The sequence below is a fragment of the Tinamus guttatus genome, unplaced genomic scaffold (genome assembly GCF_059628265.1).
Source record: "Tinamus guttatus ecotype Peru unplaced genomic scaffold, ASM5962826v1 Tinamus_guttatus_pri_ptg000443l, whole genome shotgun sequence".
NCBI classification, from domain to species: Eukaryota; Metazoa; Chordata; class Aves; order Tinamiformes; family Tinamidae; genus Tinamus; species Tinamus guttatus.
Window position 1 is genome coordinate 44,428 of NW_028288977.1, and position 18,860 is coordinate 63,287.

Consider the following 18,860-nt stretch of genomic DNA (forward strand, 5'->3'; position numbering starts at 1 on the left):
CATAAACATGTATTAGAACAATCAATTATCTTGTGTGGGAACTCATTTAAATGTGGACCTCGTGCCAGCCCGCTATGTTAGTCACTCTGCGAACACGGTTCACTTGAATAATAGATATAGGAACACAGTACTCAAGTCCCGAGGGCACTGACTGCCAAGGCAGTACAGGAAAACCTATTCGAGGAGCCACACAAAACAAATACCAGGCTGAGGGTGAAACCAAACCCAAGACTATCTGCTCATTCCTGAGCACACTGTGGAACAGAAAACGACTTAAAGGATTTTTCTTAATAGATGATAATTTACTTCATCTATAAAACTAGCTATTTTTCTATTTACTACCATCTTAGGAAGATCAGAGCTCCCCACTGGAGGCTTCTGCCCTCTCAGTTGCTGTGGCCACACACTAGTTGATTAACATTTAGTATGTTGTGGGAATATAAATCTCCAGTGGGAAGACTAGACTTGGAAGGCAAGATGTTTGATGGTGAAGAGCAGTTATTCTTCCATGAGCATTAACGAAGCTGTAATCAATTCAAATTAATAAGAACTGGGAAAGGGGAAACTTCTGGTGCTGGTCTCTTTTCAGTGGTGGCCACTGATAGGACTAGAGGAAATGGCCGGAAACTGAAGCACCAAAAGTTCCACAGGAACTTAAGGAAAAATTTCTTAACAGTGAGGGTGCCAGAGCAGTGGAACAGGCTGCCCAGAGAGGTTGTGGAGTCTCCTTCTCTGGAGATCTTCCAAACCCGCTTGGATGCAGTCCTGTGCCACGTGCTTTAGGTGACCCTGCGTATGCAGGGGGGTTGGATTAGATGATCTCTAGAGGTCCCTTCCAACCCTAAGCATTCTATGATTCTATGATTCTGTAGATGAAGGCCTAACGGTGGAGCAGCAAAATCCGGCTCTTCCTGCTTGGCCACCTCCCATCGCTTTGGCCATGCCAGAAGCTGGAAATGATTGGTGTTTCTCCCCATTGTGCTTACTTGCTCTGTTACACCTTAAATCAAGAGTTAACAAAGGACCAACGTTATTGCACAAATGGTAGTGGCATTTCATTTGTGTCAAAATGCTAAAATCTAGACATCCTTGCACTGATTCAGCCTAGTTTATATGAAAAATATGATCCATTGCCTCTTGCAAACTTACAGCATTAATTCAATCTGCAGCCCAATTACTCTGGTGAATCCACAGCTACACACCTGTGTGGACAAACACCCCATTTTAATCACAGACGCGCAGGTCTAGCAAGGTATCTGCCCCTCAGTGCCATTTTTGTCCATCCTCGGGTCCAGAAGCTTTTTGCTGTGCTGAATTATTTCTGAAAACACCTTTTCCTCCCAATTAAATCCACTTTCCAGGGCTTCCCTCATCCTTCAATAATACTTGGTCCAGGCACAACGTAAATGAGGTGCACACGATGCTCATCTGTGTTCCTCTGCAAGGATTAAGGAAGAACAGAAGGGCATTTTACCCACTTCTGCCCCATGTGGGCGCTTCAAATACCAGCTTCAAAGGGGAAGGAAAAAGAGCCAGGTCTTCTTAGTCCTGGAACACGAGTGCTTTCAGGCTGAGCAGAACAGCAGCTTTTACACCTACCCATGTGCATGACATGACTGTGTCCTCCTCCCTAACACCTTTACTAGGACGAGGCTCCCAGTTCTGCTCTGGACTTTATCCCCTTTCGCTGCTTGCCATTTCCCCTCAAAGGCAGGGGAGGGGGTGACTACTTGGCACACGTTTTTCATAGACCTGTATTTTATTTTTCCAACCTTTCCCACCAAGTTCCTCCACCTCCCTGTGTGTGGGTGGCCGCTGCCCCGGCTGCTCCCTCTCTCACACTCACCGAAACGGAGGAATGAAGCGGGCGTTTAGCTCCGAATACGAGGAGCAGCACGGTGCCAAACGCTGTCTATTCAAAGTCTCCAGAAGGGCACAGATTTCCAGGGAGAAAAACGTCCTCAGCTGGACAGATGAGCGATGCTCTTTCCCCGTGGCACATCCAGCCTTCCCAATTGTGCCACTGGTTGGCCCTTTGAAGCATATTCGTAATTAAAGTCCTTTCCCCCACGTTCATTGAAGTCCCTGGGTATCTGGCAAGCCCTGCAGCAAGAACTAAATGACAAATAGGACTTTGTACCTGGATTCTCTTGATTCACGAATAAAGCAAGCTAAAGAGGCCATCAAATTACCCACCCTAATGTCAAAGCTGAGCATTAAGCAGCAGCCAGGACCTGGAAAACACTTTATTTTAGTGCTCAGGATAGCTGCAGGTTACTTAGTTTGCCTTCAAATTGCCCCTTTCATTAAGGAAACACCATACGAGCTGCCATTATCTCCCAATAATGAGACACACACTGGTTAAAGAGCTCCCAATTGCTTTATATTTTTTCTTTTGCTTTACCTTTTTTTTTCCCATGTGCATCACCTTCATCTTGCTTATAGTCATAAAACATATCTGATTGCTCATCTGCTCAAAGCTAATAATACTCCTTAATGCTTTGGATACAAGTGCGTTTAACTACCCCTGTTTTTGGCTGGGAATGTGCAGGTCCTGTCTGGCTCCCAGCTCTGCCCAGCTCCTCCTCCTCTTCACTGTGGGCTTGGGCACGCATGTTCTGCAGCACGAACACGTATAATCACACCCATTAAAGAAGCTTCCCCATGTCAGAGGGATGCATTCCCTGGCTCTGACTTCTCACGCAGATGCACAAGCAGAGGAAAAAGGGTTAAGAAGGTCTGGGCAAGGGTGAATCCCGATTTCCCGGATCGGCCTGCAGGACAGCGTGCTCCTGCAGCTCGGCACGCTGGAAACGTTATGAAACAAACCTGCTTCATCCACCCCGAGGCACTCGTTTGACAGAATGGGAGTAATTCAAGGACTCTCAAGGTGTGCATTTAGCAGCTCCTCTAGGACCTGGCATAAACCCATCAAACCTTTCCGAGTCATTTCATCAACCCGCTTATTTGATTTTAAAAAAAAGGATATTACCAACAAGCAGTTTTATCCTTTCTACTCCCAGGCTGTCCCTTTGTAACTGTCAACATCCAACAGGTTCACTTCCAGGCGCGCGTTCGATTTAGATTTGACACAATCAACACAAGTGTGCCAGCACGCTACCCAAACCAGAGTTTGCACCGCGCTTATGCTGCCCAAAAGGTAACTGGAATCCAGTACAGAATGCACTAAAACGGCACAGAAGGGCAGTATCTTACATGACCTCCCGTAGCAGCTCCAAGTTACCCTTTCAGCTTTTTCAGAACAGACGCAAGCTGGGACAGCTAGTTTATCCAAATAGGAGTATTTTCGACAGAGTTTTAGGATCCCCCAACTCAGTCTCAGCATGACCCCAACTGCCGCCATCAAGGACCTCTCCCCCAGCCATGGCCTTAATACTAACGAGGAAATGGGAGCAGACAGAGAAACAAGCCCACTGTGAGCAAAACCCTTATATCGACCATGAGGTATCAGGTCTCACCTTTCCCAGAAGGTTACAACACCCCATTCTACTTAGGATGCTATAGAAAGCAAAGGGATCTGTGTCTCTCAAGCTTCTCTTTTGCAACAGCAAGACAACAAACTCCTTGGAGTATTCATTATGTTTCAAGAGAGCCTCAAAGCTCTACCCTTCCAGAGATGGTTTTTGCACAAGTCCTGAACACCTAAAAGCTTCTGCAGTGAAGAATTTCTAGGCAGGTTGCAGAACTAATCTGTCCTATGTCAGCATCCTGACAGTTTGATTAATTAGCTGGTCCTGGAATAACTTAAAGTTAAGCAGATCAAACAACTCATTTAAATGCGTCTAATGCTTGGTATGCAAGAACTACTAAGGCAAATAATTGGATACCACTTAAAAAAAAGTAAAAAAGAAAAAGAAGGATTTTAATTTTAGAAGAAACATCTACAAACAGATTTTAGTATTCTTACTCCAAAGTGTTGTACCAGGCTTGTATTTATTACTGTATAACAACTGGAGTTACAACCTGTGCTAGTGGAAGTTGCACAAAGGCACCTGTGGAGCTCAGGTGCTCAAGCAGCTCATGGCACCCTCAACTTCAGCACCTGGGACACGAGAGCAGCTGCCAAGATACTTAAGCACAGCCCAAACTACTCACTCACTCACAGACATGCCAGGATTTCCCTGGGCACAGTCCCACTGCAGTCACGTTGCTTATGGAAGCAGACGTTTGCCTGCAAAGCTGGGGCTATAACGTGCTACAGGACAGGGCAGTCCTGGCTTCTGGTGTTTTCCGCAGGCAGTGCCTTTTTTCCATTTCCCGGAGAGTGGGAAGAGCCCCTGCGACAGACGTTAAACTCCACGTCTTGACGGCGTAGCATTAAGTACCAAAAGAGTTCATTTAACCAATAAATTGCTTATTTGTAAGCAAACAAGGCAAATTCATGGTTGAAGCAGCTGCTTTGGAATACAGACTAAATGGAAACCGTAAAATTGTCGGCACCCTGTAAAATAGAGCTCTATAACCCCACTGAACTGGGAGTATAAAGCACGTAGGAGCACACACTGCACATGCGTATGAGCGTCTGCCTCAAGGTAAAGCGGGGCTCCAGTAAGGCGGGCGGGTAGACAGCTCTATATTTTTTGGAGAAAAACACTGAAGGTCAAAACTATAACAGATCTGGAACAACGCTGGAAAGACAGGAGGAGGAAATTGCAGATGCATGAAGTGGTAGGTTGGATGACCATGGGGATCGTGGACTGTGACAGCTGAATGCGAATAAGCCGGTGGTTTATAAAGTCCAACCTGCACACTGGAGAATGGCTTTGGAGTATTTTTTTTTAAGTCGAAAGGAGTGAAATTCTTCACCTTCTAGTGGGACACACAGTGGGCAGCAAGACGGGTAATAGATCCGGCATGCACAGTATCTGCAACACGACAGCCAGTTCATATCATCACCTTTACCTTCCCGCTTGTGGCAGGGAAATAAGGAAGCCTGTTTGCTTCGCACTGTCCTCGTCATGCTGCCATGAACCCTGAGTGATTCCAACCTCCCAGCACCCAGGACGAGCCCCGTCACCAAACGCTCAAGCAGGGCCCATCTGCTTTCCCTGCAGGTAAGTGCTGGCCCTAGCTGAGCCTGCTCCGAGCAAACAGCTGGAGCAGGCAATTCCCAGAGATCCCTTCCAGCCTCAAGCATTTGGCATTTCTCCATCGGAGCCTGACCCACAGAAACCATCTCTCCATTTCCTTAGAAGCAATAATGTTCTACTGAGAAATAACAAGAGTGAGAAGCCGTCTTTCTGAAGCCTCTTTATCTTGACTGGCTACCAAAAGGCACCCGGAATCACTGAGATGATTCCACTCTGTTGGAATAAAAAGTAGCCAAGCAGCTCTGCAGGGGCATGACTGAAAGTAACGCAGGGCAAGCTGGAAACTTTTCTTTCTTGCACTTCCAATTTGAGAGGCGCTGAGAGCAGCCCACCCTCCGCTTCGGTACCTGCTCATTCAGCAGTCTCTGAAACCATGTAACAGTCTCCTGACTGTGATGTTCTTGTTTCTAATGCGTTTAAGAAACTTTAACACAATTTGGTGACTTGTTCTTCATATTTCTCTTTGCCCTTTCTGCTTCAATTCTGAAATATTATCGTATTAGACAAACTGCGAGGCCTGCACCACAGGGCAAGGTAACAACAGGAAGATAAAACACTGCACATTAAAGTAAATATCAGCTGTTTCTGCACAGAACACGGAGCACTTCTGTCTAAGAAGTTTTCTTATTTCTTTCGAAAAAAGCTCTGCTGTATTTCCCTTCTTTTAAGGTATTATTTCTGGAGTGTTTGCTTTCTACCCTGGGCAGCACCAAAGCAAACAGCGCCGAGCTAACTGCTGGGGTGCAAGAGGCCTCGTAAAGCAACATTCATCCTGCCTTCTCCTCCAGCTGCCTCTTCAAACGGGAGGTCTGCACTACCATGGATGAAGGGCATCGCTTTCCACAACCAGTGGCATGTAAGCAACCAAGGTGTCCCTGCTGTTTTCCTTCAGAACCTCAATCCTATTGACCCCAAGCTGTCAATAGCCAAGAATCAGCCCTACTGATGCCGCTGGAACCACAGCAGAGGCCCTAAGGTGCCACATTTCTTGAGGAAGCCTGAGGTTTGCTACTGAGAGCCTTCCTCCAGGAGCCAGGGCTCCCACAGGAAAGCAGAAGTTCCTTCCAAAAGCAAGCCTGCTTTTCATGAGAAAGGGGAGAAAAGGGGACAGAAGGAGAATGTGAGCTATGCCTGAAGAGCTGGCACCATATGCCAGATCTGACCTTGCTCGAAAACAAACAAACAAACAACCAGAACAAAGGAAAACCAACAAACAGAAACAAACGTCCTTCCCTGCCTCACAGGCCAAGATTGAGGGGAAGGGGTTTGCTCGGATAACGTCCATAGTAACTGCACGATGCTTAGCTACAACTCATGTGAAAAAACTACGAAATGCAGCACTAACACCTTCCTGTCGCTTCTTCCTCTGATGCTCCTTCCCAAAGCTCTATAGAATCCAGGCTGCCAACATGAGGCAGTTACTCTGCTAGTCCTTACAAGCACAACCTTCAGAGCAGGTCCGAGATACGTGTCCACCGAGAGGCTTGCCTTAGCCTGGCAGCGGTGGAACAGGCACAGACAGCCCAGAGACGAAAGCAGCAGCCCCACGTGCATCAAAACATGGGTTTACTTGGCTGGCATATGCTGCTCGCTGCCGCCCACCGCTGCAATTCGGGCAGGCAAACGAAGAGCCAACGTTTTCGAGAACGTTTTAATTATTCAGAGCACACAACAGCTTTGCCCTGGGGTCACAGAGGCAGCGCAAGAGTAATGGCCATGTCCTTACGGAAGTGTTGGGCGCCTGAGCCGCACGAGGATCCTGCAGCAAACGTGACCCCCTCAGCCAACGCTGTAAATAAGCCCTGTTCTGCAATTTACTCTCTGTAGGCATCCTCGGAGGGGCTCCTGCCTCGGCAGGCTTTTCTCTCAACCTTGCTCTGCACAGACTCTCACACGCCACATAAAAAGTGGGATACATGGAGATATCCCCCCTCACGAGAGGAAGGAAACCATCACTCAGCCTGCATTTATCCCAAAGATCAGTGATGTTGTTGGGGCTAATGGTGTTGCCCTTTTGGAACGGGGCAAAGTGGGAATAATCACACAGCTCGTTGGCACGGCCCAGCTGGCGAGCGGGCACTTCTCAACTCAACATAACTCAGTGACGTTGGGTTGAGAACTCCTACGCTGATTCTTGGGAAAGGAGATGAAAAGGAATATTTGTAAGGAATGAAGCAACCTCTCCAGGCAGAGATCAAAGCCACCAGTGAATTAGCATTCCCTTCATGAGGGCCCCAGAGCAGATTTCCCCCTGCTCTGCTTACAGCCCTGCAGCTTTCCATGCAAGCTGGAGCCGTTTCTCCTTTCACCAGCTCCATTAGCAACTCGTGGTGGGAGGGAAAAAGAGCGCTGGATTTGACTGAATGTGGAGGAAACTCCTGAGGTTCTTAGGACAGAGGAAATGCTGAATTCAATATCCTACAATCAACGGCTACCTGCTGTAGGACAGAAACTCGGAAGAAGGGAGGTCTCATTAATGGATAAGGAACAGCGACAACTAATAGTGCACTTTCAGGTACAAGATTTCACAGCTGAAACAGAAAACTAGCAGGGATCTATCCAAACTCTGCAGCTAAAGACACTCACCACTCCCGTGACAGGAGCACGGGATTTACTCACTAACACCAAAACAGCCACCAGGTCCTACCTAAATCTCTCACTAACATGTATGGGACTCAGACGCTCAGGCTGGAGTTAAAAATCAGTAGTATGATACAGACATTCCAAGGTAAATTTGAGCATAATTCATTCACACGTCCCCAGACAGACACTTCAGTTTAGAAATTAAGGTCAATAATTGAGCCCACTGTTCGCAGCTTGGAGCTCATTAATTTTCTGATGTTACGGTTTAGTTGGCTCTTCTGTATCAATCCTTCAACATGACAGACTACAATCACTGACACAGTGACTCCTTGGAGGATAAAGGTACTTCTGGCAAAAAAAGGCAACTTCATATACATTTATGCACACCTGTGCTTGAAGTGTCTTTTAATTACTCCTCTTGACAGAAGTGTGTTGGCTTGATTAGTTAAACATGTGCTATTCAGTTGGCTGCAAAGCACAGAGAGAGATTCTTGCTCCATCTCCAATGGGACTCCAAACTCAACTGCTATTTTAAATTATTTTTAATTAAGCATCGATAGTCCCAGGTAACTGGCGGAGGAAACCGTTAATGAGCACTCTCCAGCAAAGTGCAAGATCTGTAATATTGTTCTCCACTGTGTCTCCCTTGGCAGATCCAAGAAGAAAGTCCCCCTTGCAGGAAGATGTGTACCACGAGAAACAAGCTGGCCTCAAAGCTGAAGACTACTGTGGAAAAATGGCAGCATGAGGCATCTAAGCCAACATGACCAGACACGGTGCTGACCAGGAGATCCCACCTCCCATTTTTTCATTTCTTAGGCGCTGTGGAGAGGCTAACGAAATCCCAACTGCATCGGGTGGGGAGGAAGCAGGAAGGAAGGGTCTCTTCAACCTTCTTTTGGTGAGTTAGAGACATCAGTGAACATGAGAAAGGGCAAAGCTGCTGCAAACCCAGCATCTAGCAGACACGAAGCAGCACCAAATAGCGGTGCAAACACTGAAGGAAGGGGCACCCTTTGCAAAGGGGAGCCCGACGCCAGCAAGCCCAATCCTTGCTCAAAGACACACTCTCCAATCCCAAAAAGGGGGCACAAAGCCAAGCCCTAACTTGAAATATCCCTAACTCGAAACATCCCTAACTTGAAATACGGAGCAACGACAAACCCAATCAAAACTCTGACAAATATCAGGGGTCTGTAGCCCTGTTGGCTGGTGCTTCATTGTTTTCTTTTCCTCAACATCTTAATTATTTGCTAATTCCTCACGGGAAATCTCTGCCCTAGTTTTCTAAGGAAATACAGGACTTCATGATTATATAAAGCTCTGGCAACTTCACTGTTAAAGAAGAAAACCTCACAGAGAGACCTGTGAAGTTTCAAGTGGTAAACAAGCAGGAGCTAACGGCATAAAGATTAAAAAAGAAGAATTTGTTATTTGGAGCACTAGTAAAAATTAACACAAAATAAAATGGAGGATGCGTTCAAATTGTTTTAGGTCTACTTTAAGTTTACTTTGCATTTAAGATGTGTCCTCCTTGGCCTGGGTGAGAGGATTTTTCCCCACACAGAATGATGCCTTTGTCATTTGAATTCTCCCCTGCTTTCAGGAAAACCCTCTAGAAACGTTCTAGAGGCCATGTTTCCGAAAAGAGCAATCAAATTGATGGGGAAGTATTTAAGGCACTTCAAAATCCATGCATCTCCCATACGTGAACTTCCTTCCCATTGCCCAGAGCATGGCTGAGGCAACCAAAGCCACATTCCCAGCCCAGGGCAGCACAACCCAGCCTGCTTTCTGACCAGGCACTCCAACAGCAATGTGCTGTTTACATCCATTCCTCCTCTTCCACCTCTGCTTCACTCCAGCATCTATTTCCATTTGGGGGCACGCTCCTGGCACTGCTCGCTTGAGGATCACTCCAGATTCCTTGCTACTGCTCAGGGCCAGTGGTGAGTAGGGGAAAGCTGGCTTTGTGTCCCATTCCCGTCGGTAATTTTAACGTGGCTCCTTGTCAATTGGCATGATTCAAGGACGGGCTTTAGAGAGAAACGTCTGCAATTCCATCTTGTAAGCCTATTTCTGGCCCAAGACAGAAGGAAGCATGGGGAAAAAAACGGAACCTGCTCTTCCCACAAAAATCATCGCGGTCTGCCTCGCAAAATTCCCACATCTCGTGATCAGGACTAACCCCTCTTCATGCCATCTCCAGGTAGAGTCAGCTAATCAGACACTGCTCTCCCTATCCCAGACAGGCCGTGGGCTGCATTTCCGTGCTCCGCAGCAGCTGCGGCACAAAGATCACTCCAAAGGCCCTCCCAGCCAGCCACGCTCACAAGACACCAACGCTTTTTACATGGAATAACTGATTTTACACACCAGGAGAGGGACTAAAAGCATAAAGAAACTTTAAGGACCTCCTCAGTTAGTAGGATTTTATAAGCAGTGAAGCATTGGGATGTGTTTTATTTTTACTTTTTTCTTCCTCTTCCCCTCCTTTCTCATAAAATTAGAAACCTGCCTAGTCACAAAGCTAGTTAGAAAAAAGCTGTTTACTGAACAAGGCAGAACTGCTTCTGAAGAGAAAACACCCAGTTCTTCTGAAATATAAGATATCTTTGCTGCAGCATCATTCACTTTCTGAGCAAGTAGTACTCATTACTCTCAAAGAAAAAGAGTAATCTTTTGACCTGGCAAACATGCAAAATCACCTGCTGACACTGGAAAGCAAATGGCCAAGAAGGGAGAGGATATGCTACAGATTGGGACACAGCTGCACCTGCAAACCAGAGGAAGCCCTGTTAGATATCGATCCAAATGAGCTAAATTAAAGCATAAAACAAGACCATTATGTAATAAAGCCTCTCAGAGAGGCTGCAGCTGAGCTCACAGAAGTGAAGCCAGTATGAGGTGAGGGACGCCCATGCTTGTGAGCACGAGGGAGAGCATCCCGCTAAGCACGAGCAGCGACTCGGCAGGGTCCTGCTGGCAGTGGGGCAGCACAGAGCTGGTCCTGGCAGCCTTGAGCATCTCCTGGATGGCCCTCAGGCAGCCTCAGGTGTGCTGCTTAACGGGGCAGGGGACAAACGCGGCCTCCAAACTCCTCACATACGACAGGGAGGGACGCTGGGCTCAGGATGTGTCTTTCCCCTGATTTTATTATGTCTCTACTAGATTTACACCAGCCCAGCAACGCAGTTTTGGATGCACAACAACCTCCAGTGATCAAAGGGATCACTATGAATCCTGTGGGCAATGGGGAGTCTTTCAGCATCCAGACCACGGGGCAAAAACACACCAGGACCAAAAAAACTCCTCGCAGGATCACGGCATCAGAAAGGCCTGGCAGCACTCGCAGCATAACCCGTCTAATTGCAGCGCGATAATAACAAATGAGCAAGTAAAAGGGAGAGCTGAAAGCAACAGCCAGATGCATGGGCAGATCCCTATGGAGTCCTGGACACAGCCACGGTCAGCTCAGCTGGAGCCTCCCACAGCTTTCTTATCCCGACTGCCCTTGATAGGGTTGAACTAAAACCACCTTCCCATTCATCTACCAAAAGAGGCCACGAAATAACAACAAAAAATCCAAAGCAAGTTCATAGGCATAACTCAATAAAACCAGCATCTCAAACCTCCTGCTTTGTGCAGCCTTTAAATACTTGAAAAACATAAACCCATACAACCTCTCAGAGCATTATTCTTGCCACAGAGAATAAAAGGCTAATTTCTTCACAAAAATATTAAGGCAGACCCAAGATAAACCATACATTATCACACACTATTTTGAAGTATAAACGGATGACCGATCGGGGTACTGAGCAGAGGGTCCTGAAGGAAGCTGAAAAGCTCTCCAGAAGTTTCTCCATTTCATTGTGCCCTGAACTAGGTGCAGCTCTCAAAATGCCCAAGCATAAGGCGACCGGGTCGGTGGGCTCAGCAGCCACAGCTGGGAGCTTCAGCCTGAAACAGGGAGACAGGACACGAAGCACCAGAGCTGCAGCAAGCTTTAGGGGAAAAAAAAAAATAAAAATCAGTTAGTTGAGACATAGGTCATATTTAATGCAAACTTCTGGGGGATAGGGCTTTTCTTTGCCCCCTTCCCTGGGTGTAAGCACTCTCTAGACCGGCTTCTAACCCCCATCCCTACCACCCTTGAGGAACCTTTGGCACCTTTGGATAACTGCCTTCCAGCTGGGCACCGACGCACCAGCCACGAGACTTATCCCACTTTGGAAAAGAGGCCTTTACCACCCAACTTGTTCGCTTGTCAGAGCTTAGCTGAAAGCCTATTAGCCCAGCTGTAATCGTTTCCCACCTGGGGGCTATAAATGAGACTGGCTGCCCTTGTAAGGAGCACCTTCTTCAGCCTCTTTTGGGTCGTGCCTGGATATCACTAGACAGGAAGGACAGGGTGCATGTGGCTTTTAGGCAATAAATAGATACTAATATATTGGGCTTTAATATGTAAACTTGTCGAGGCGTTGCAATAGCCAAATGATTTATGAATTGAAAAATCAATGTAACAGCGTGGGAGGGGGGCTGGGGCAGTCATCGTCTTTGAGATGATGAATTCATAGCAAAAACTAAGCACACAATTGCCTTGATTTGCGGAGTGTCTATCGCAACTCTCCAGGCACATTAAGCAAATTAAAAATACAAACATGTTACAACAGCAAGGACAATAAACCTCCCTAACCCGCAGCCCTCAAGCAGAATAATTTAGCAGCCCTTCCTCTACCAGGACGATGAGTCTTGCAGCACAGCCTCAAAGTCAGAAAGGCTGGCAGATTCCAGGGAAGTTGGTTTCAGAGTCCTCCAGGGAAAAAAAAAATACCTGTTTCCATGGGTCTCCCTGATGCCCTGGGAGTTTTACTAGCGCATTTCATGGGTAGTCCCAGCAGCAGCAGAAAAACTTGCTAGAGGAGATGCGGATGCAACACGGATGCAGACGGGATGCTCCTCACCGAGTAGCAGGCCAGCACGGACCAAACAACAGCTTTAATGCCTCATGTCAGGAACCGGCAGCTCTGTGGTACAAATTCAACCATCCTCTGGCAGGGGAGAGGGTGGCTTTATGGGTTTTTTCTCCCCTGCATGCAAGTTGTCACATCACACCATACCTGCTCATCAAGAACGCTGGACAAGAGGAGTTTCTGCGGTTAATAGCTGTTTGAGTACATGATGATTTCTAGACTGGTAAAACAACAGTTTATAGATCTCTTTTCGTAAGAGCTGAACGGAAAATGAAGGTTTTTATGCCAGGGTTATTAGCTAGCAACACACAGTCCAACATGTTCTAATTGGGGAGCAGAAGTATAGCACAGGAAGCAACACTGCTATCTCCTCTATTTTCTCTCTAAAATGAAATGATGTCACTTTTTCCTCACCTCACATGCAAGAGAAAAATAAGCAGGCTGCATCCAAGCAGCATTAAAACATGCATCACAGCCTCAGCTGCTTTTGTAACAGGAAACCACATCAAAATTGGTCCAGATGCTGTCAACGTGCAAATATTGTTTCCATATCGTTTAAAAGTCACATGTGATTTGCATAGCAATTTCTTTCTCTGCTTTCTCACCGAGTGTTGCTCTGTAAACAAGTGTGAAAATGTCAGACTAATGTATTAACATTTACAGGAGTAATTAAATTGAAACATTTCACTATTTAAATTTATTAAGCGAACGGATTTAAAATCCTGATAAGATACCCACACATTCCCTAGCATTTTGACTTTCAAATGCAGGTTTTTCAAAAAGAGCTTCTCCATTTCAGAAATGTTTTGGGGCATGTAACTCAAGGTCAGGAGTGGAGAACGCCGTAACGGTTCATTGAATGTGCCCTGAGCAGAATCAACCCCAGACAGCTTCATCCTCTGCATAAGCATGGGGTTGTTTGAGGCAGATCTAATTGAAGGATGTGAAGCAAAGATTACAACGTTTATTCTCCACGCTGCACCTGCTGAAAGAAAATGTAGTGCCTTTAAAAACTATACATCATAATATCAGCGGAAGAGTCCTTTCTACTGATGATTTTTTTTTGCAAGAACACCCTTTCCCGTGCTTTATGTTTAGCTTTCTATCTTGGTCCTGCGCACCAGCTTAAACACCTCGCTGTCCTCATCGTTCCCCGAAGACATTCATCAGTTTGGCCTGGCCAGATGAGAAAAGCAAGGTCAAGAACAAGCCTGGCAGTCCAAACCTGTGTCTCTATTTTCTTCTGGAAGTACCAGCCCATTTCTCCAGCAAAACTAAGGAGATAACCAGAGCACCTCATCTATCAGCAAGACGTGCAGAAGTTCCTGATTTCTTCCAATTGGAGGCACCTACCATGTCCTGAGCTGCCGTTTCTATTACTGGAACACAGCAAAGGGCAACTTCACCAAAATCAGCCCAATTCTTCTGGATTTAAAACAGCGACTCTTAGGCAAAAATTTGACCCCAACATCCTGCCTTTCAGTGTGATATTTCCAAAACACACCATGTGCTAAACTGAAATCCTGATGAGGACAAGAGCTCTACAGAAAAAGAAAATCTCAACGTGTATCCAAAAAAAGCTCCTAGTGTTGCTACAATGTTGAAACATTCCTATCTCATTATAAACACCTAGAAAACAAAGGATAAAAAACAAAATAAAACCTTTAAAACAGTGATAATGTTTTAATACTCCAAGAGGATTTTTTTAAACTAATCTCTTAAGTTTAGGTAGGAAGAAAGAGCTCATACTTTCCCAGAATACTTGTTCATGAATTAAAGCATAATCTATTTTTCTAGACCAGGTTTCCTTCCACCCATCGTGAGAGGGAAGTATCCTCCTTTTTCTACAGATCTGAAATGATTAGTTTTACAGTGGCCGGGCTTCTCTGATAGAATGCTATGGTGAATAAATTAATACAGTAATGAACAAGCGAGTCAATTCCTGACACACTAAATTAAAACAAGGTCCAGATTTATGAGCTGCGCACTGGCACTCAGGGTGACATGTTCCTTTAAAAACAATTTCTGTTTCTTTTTAATGGAAAAACACAAAGCTGACATACACCACTGAAGACTGAGAATTTAAGATCTACATGGTGGGTATGTGAGATCCCAAACACACTCAAGGAATGTGCAACACATACAGAAACCATCTTCTTCAGCACAGACACACAGGAAAGTAAAGGAAGAGAAATTAAAATATACTTACTACCTATCTCATCTAATTCCAAGGCAGCTCAGCTTATAAATTCCATTTACATACTGTGAGCAATGATAAACAATAAAGTACCAATAAATATGTTTCTGGATTACCTTTTTCTTCCACTTTTTCCTCCATTAATTACATACAGACATATGGAAAATCCTCACCTTAATAAAGCCAAAGCTGCTTGAATATTTTTGGAGGGGTAAGAAGAATAGTTTCAAATTGCAGAGTCAGGAGGGCAAAGCAGCTTTTGCAAACACACAGTTGTTTTCACGGTTTATCATGTACGTTGCATGGTTTCATATGCAACTCCTTCACTGTGTGACTTATGTAAGTAATCGGCACGACACAACTGGCAATTTCACAAACCTAAATCCAAAGAAAATTCTTTTTGGTGGGTATTTGAGCAGAGCAACTCCAAGATTTGATATTTAACAGTACTGTGTTTGTGACAGTAAAATTCCACTTTTGCGCACTTGCAGATCATCAAAAGGACCGTTTGCTCCCAACTCTAATTAAACATCTGCAGAAAAATGTACCTGCTATTAAATGACATCCTCTCCTGCTTCTCTGTTGGAAAGACTCCGCAGGAATGACAGAAAGTTAAATGTTGTCACATATATGTTCTCTTCCTGAGAAAGGATGATGGAAAGGCAAGCAGTGTGCATCTGTAAGGATAGAGAATGTCAGCCACTTCCTTCTGTCTAACAGAATAAGTTGTTCTGTTTTAGATTTTTACAGAACTTTTAATTCTTATATAAAACCTGTAACTGTGGTCCAAGTCATCCTCTCAAGACTTTGTCATATCACCTTAAAAGACTGAAGCCAGTTCAGGAGAGAGCTCATACACAAGTGCATGTGTCTAAGATGCCTGTGGCCATTATATGATAATACAGAAAACAGTTCGAAATGTAAAGTCTTTTTTATTATTAATAATTTTAGCAGGCATTATCATACTATTTTTTTCCTAATAATAGTAGGGGGAGAAACTCAATAAGAGGACTTAATTTATATCTACCTACTGCTTCCTCTATAAATTCTAAAAGCACTTAAATTGTTCCAAAGCTGTCAAGCTGACTAATGTCAGGATTTGAAGCACTTGTTAAAATGCTAGAATCTTCTCAGCACATTTACTTTTACCACTTGTATTTAATCCTTTCTATACAGGTTTTGACCATTCTATAGTAACTATGACTTTCTCTGACCTTCTCTGACGTCCAGATGAAGGACTCCAGACATGTACTCTTCATCCTTTTCATCTCAAGAAAAACAAAAGGGGAGAAAAAAAAATGCAGCATAGAGCTGAGCATACCTCTTGGGATAGCATGACTAAATACAAGGAGAGCTGGGGGGAATTTTTCTGCGCATACAAAAACAATCAAAAAAAAAATGTTTTTGGTGACTCTAGTACAACCAAAACCATGTATAGTCTGAACAGTTGTTCAAGACTGAGCCTGAACCTAAACTTTTTGAAAGGTTCAAAGCAGCTTAAATTACCCATTTATTTCTTTGTTGACCAAATGCCTATTTTTCTTGCTAAATTCTTGGAAGACACACACACAGACAGGTACTTTTCAATGGAAAACATGAGAAAAATAGGTTCCTAAGCTTTTGCTGATTACACCTTTAAGTCAAATGAAGCTTTATCCAAATGATCTTAGAAACTGTAATGACTTTGGTTCTTTTTCTTTCGTTTTCCCTCTTTGCAAAATTTATCCCATCCAGAAATCCAATTCATTCATTTTTTTTATGATGATAAAAGAGAGGAAAAAAAAAAGTTGCTATCCATAGTAACATATTTGCCCCATGGAAGTGGAATTTCTCTGCTTAGCCCTACTCTAACGAACCTGGACAGTCGTATTCTTTTTGTACCATAAATATTCCATAAAATCAACAGCATGAGCTCAGCAAGCAGCTTCAGAGAAGAAAGGCTATTCACAAAAACTTTCCATGTTAGGTTTTCTCTGCATTTTGGGACTAATTCTGTGAAGAATGTGTTATCCTTAGCAAAGTGGGACGTGGGGCAATTTTGCCCTATTCTGGTGTCCACTTATTTAAAGAGGAAGTTCCGAGTGCCCTTTGACTTTTAAGAAGAAAGGTATTGAAGTTTCACAACCACCACAGCTAAAATTCCATATTGCTGAAGTCCAACACAGGGATTGCTGTGGCAAGGTGAGTTCATTCCTGGTATGTTTTTCCAATTCCACAACAGAAAACCCACACTATGGAAAGTTTCTTATTTTGGTGGCACAAAAAGGCACAGCTTGGCTTACAACCAAAGTCTGCTACAGCACCATTTTTGCCCCTTGTATTGCACATCTCATCTCTGACTGTGGTATGTAACTATAGAAGTTACACACCAAATAGGCCAAGGCATTCCCAGTTTAAGGAGAAGTGGTAACACATGCCCCTTTGCTGCTGTCCTCCTGAAAGTGAAGAGTAAAGATGGTTACTAGTTACATACAGAAAAGGGGGGGAAAAAAAGTAAAATGTTTACCAATACAAGCAGAGTAAGAAGGTCTTAAAGGAGTTGGGAGCAAGTTGGTATCTGCTGGCATAACTCCACAGAACGGTGATTTACACCTAGCCCAAGGATCCCAGGGAAAGGAGCCTGCACCATAATACCAGCCTGGCCTCCTCTCATTGCAAACGCTTGGCTGAAAGCCAGCCACGTTGAAACTGTGCTGCAGTAACCTCTTCAAAACAGGGCCTTTTTTTTTTTTTCCCTCCAGAGTTCGGATTTGTCTGGAGAACCTCAAGAAAAATAGAGAAGTGCTGCACTTGCCAGTTTACAAGCTTCCTGGGAGAAAAAAAAAATCTCCCCATCTCTACCCTTTATATCCGAGATGAAAACCATCTGGATAAGATGTCAATGTTTTGATTTCCTTCCTTTCAGCCTAGCTGGAAGAACAACACTGGCAAGTCTCACCTGTCTCATTCACCACCATGAACTCGCTAAGGATTATCAAAGGAAAAATATCCAGGAATAACCATCCAAAAAATGGTTATTCTGCACAGCCACAGCACCTCCCACCACTTTGCAGATGACAAAACCTCCAAAATACGCCCTTTTCAGCATGTTGGGACCTCCAGGGATTTTCTCGATGGCTTCCACACTTAGGTTACAGTTTCTGAATGCCTGCACTACATATCACTAATCCAAGGCCAACAGCCCTTAAAATATTGCTATTAAATTAGTCTATCAGACTGAATAGAGTCAGATTTGCTCTCATCATTAGTGCAACAGAAGCTTCTCCTTTTTAGTTGTTTGAGGCTGCTATATATGCAGGTCTCCTCTGCAAATGTGTCCTCCTTAAACCTTCACCGTTAACAGGTGATGCGATTTATTTTACTGTACTTACAGCCTGTGATGAGACTGATTATGCCCTGCCATCCTGTGCAGCTCTGATTAAGGTGTGTGCCTTATTGTCCTAGAAGATGCATTTTTCTCAACCATCCCCTTTCTTTGCATTTTGTGAGGCATGGCCCTAAAACGTATTCCAGCAGTGTCTGGAAGGAATTGAAATTGAGGTCAGGGTAGGGATCCTTTGTGCAATTATACATGTTGTTTATATATAAATATATATCACAGAATCACAGAATTGCTAGGGTTGGAAGGGACCTCTGGAGATTATCTAGGCCAACTCCCTGCACACGCAGGGTCAACTAGAGTGTGTGGCACAGGGTTGTGTCCAAGGGGGGTTTGAGAATTGCCAGAGAAGGAGATTCCACAACCTCTCTGGGCATCCTGTGCCAGGGCTCCGTCGCCCTCACAGAAAAGAAGTTCTTCCTTAAGTTCCTGTGGAACTTTTGGTGCTTCCATTTGTGGCCTTCTCCTCTGTCGGTGGCCACCACTGAAAAGAGGCCGCCCCATCCTCCTCCCTCCCTCCCTCGAGGTATCTATGGACACAGATCAGGTCCCCTCTCAGCCTTCCCTTCTCCAGGCTGCACAGGCCCAGCTCTCCCAGCCTTTCCTTTGTATATATA